This window comes from Chanodichthys erythropterus, chromosome 9 (genome assembly GCF_024489055.1).
Source record: "Chanodichthys erythropterus isolate Z2021 chromosome 9, ASM2448905v1, whole genome shotgun sequence".
Lineage (NCBI taxonomy): Eukaryota > Metazoa > Chordata > Actinopteri > Cypriniformes > Xenocyprididae > Chanodichthys > Chanodichthys erythropterus.
In genome coordinates, this window is record NC_090229.1 from 346031 (window position 1) to 348574 (window position 2544).

A 2544-nucleotide genomic window follows, 5' to 3' on the forward strand; every position below is an offset into this window, starting at 1 on the left:
GGTTGTAACAGGAATTTAGTGTTGATCTCAAAGGAGCAGTGTGTTTTTCTTTGTGCACTGGAGGAAGTAAAAAGGCCCTTCCCCCAGTGTTTTTTTTCTGTAAAGCTGAAACACCCTAAACTTGAGGAATGCATTTCACTATCACTTTATACCCAGCAGTAGGCCTATGTGTTCAGAGTTCTCTGTTGTTCCTGATAGAAATGATTTGTACATTACTTTTTTATTTGTACATTTTCAATGTCAGTAAACCAATCATAATATTACAATATTATTTGATAGTGTCACCATTATGTTCTGTTAGTTTCTGTCATCATGGACCTTCAGTTCGTTTTTATTCATCATGTGTTCTGGGTTTCCATCATTAATAGTTCATATGTGTCAGCTGTGTCCTATTAATCATCCTTGTTTGTATTCACTTCTTAAGTTGTTTCTTTCCTGCATTCCTTGTCCGATCTATGTTACAGTTAGTGTGTGCTGCCCTGCAAGTTTGTGCATTGTGTATATTCATCATTAAACCTTCTTGTTGGATCTATGTCTTCTTCGTCTACCTGCCTGCAACCACCCATGACAGATATATTCACAAAAGATTTTATCTTACTACTAAGAGTTCCCCTAAATAACAGTAAAAAATCTTAGCTAAGAGTTTTCTCTTAAAAACTATTCAGGTAACAATAACTTTCATTAATAAATCATTAACAAACATTAAATAATGCTTAACAGATCATTATATTCACATACCTAAAATATGAGATATGATTGTTAATATTTACTAATGAAGCTATTAAACATTACCTAATGATTAACAGGTCAAGTCAAGTCACCTTTATTTATATAGTGCTTTTTACAATGTACATTGATAACTGGTACATTATTTTGGCTGCACAGCAGCTCTAAAAGAATAGTGTCAATGCAGGCAGATCAAAGTACTGTTGAATATCAAATGTCAAGTCAAATGTCAAGTTTCCCCAACTAAACAAGCCAAAGGTGACAGCGGCAAGGAACCCAAACTCCAACAGGTGACATCAGGTGGCAAACAAGTGGCAAATAGGTGGTAAAATGGAGAAAAAAACCTTGGGAGAAACCAGGCTTAGTCGGGGGGCCAGTTCTCCTCTGGCGACCAGTGCTTTGTTACGACTCAGGTTGCTATCATAAGTCAGATAGGATCGCAACATTCAAAGTATTTATTTCAGTTCCATCCAGTTGAGGATCGTATTCATCACGCCGGTATGGACGGTTGTTGCGGAGCTGCACCACTGGTTGTCATGTTGATGAGGCCTTCACAGTGGATGATCTAGTTGACTCTGTTAATACTTATCATGTCAGGTCATGTCAAGGCGCAGGTCCTTGGTCTCACCTGGATACGGCCCGGATCCGGTTGACTACGGTAAACCTCGGGATACACAGAAAGAATCAGAATCAGAATCAGAAAGAGCTTTATTGCCAGGTATGTTGTTTACACATACTAGGAATTTGTTTTAGTGACAGAAGCTCCACAGTGCAACAGAGTAACAGCGACAAGAAAAGACACATAATAAAGAGAATAAAATAATAATATACAAATTTACAAGATAGACAAAGTGCAAAAAAAGCAAAAAACAATATATAATATATAATATAGACAATTTGTATGTACAGTTATGTGTGCAAATTTGAAATATAAATAAGCGTTTTAAGTAAATAAAGTGTAATAGTGTTGTGTGTTCTGTGTTTGTCAAGTGTTCATGAGATTAATTGCTTGAGGGAAGAAACTGTTCCTGTGTCTGGTCGTTCTTGTGCTCAGGGCTCTGTAGCGTCGACCAGATGGCAACAGTTCAAAGAGGGAGTGTGCTGGATGTGAGGGGTCCAGAGTGATCTTCTTTGCCCTTTTTCTCACTCTGGATAAGTACAGTTCTTGGAGAGTGGGGAGGGTTGTGCCAATGATTCGCTCAGCAGACCGGACTACCCTCTGTAGTCTTCTGAGGTCAGATTTGGTAGCTGAGCTGAACCAGACAGTAATTGAAGTGCAGAGGATGGATTCAATGATGGCAGAGTAAAACTGTTTCAGCAGCTCCTGTGGCAGGTTGAACTTCCTCAGCTGGCGAAGGAAGTACAACCTCTGCTGGGCCTTTTTCACAATGGACTCAATGTGGTTGTCCCACTTCAGGTCCTGGGAGATGGTGGTGCCCAGGAACCTGAATGACTCCACTGCAGTCACAGTGCTGTTCATGATGGTGAGTGGGGGAAGAGTAGGGGGGTTTCTCCTGAAGTCCACGATCATCTCCACTGTCTTAAGCGTGTTGAGCTCCAGGTTGTTAAGACTGCACCAGACAGCCAGCTGTTCAACCTCCAGTCTGTAAGCAGACTCGTCACCGTCCTGGATGAGGCCGATCAGTGTGGTGTCATCCGCAAACTTCAGGAGCTTGACAGAGGGGTCTTTATAGGTGCAGTCGTTGGTGTAGAGGGAGAAGAGCAGTGGGGAGAGGACACAGCCCTGAGGGGCGCCGGTGCTGATGGTGAGGGTGCTGGATGAGAATTTTCCCGGCCTTACTAGCTGCTGCCTGTCTG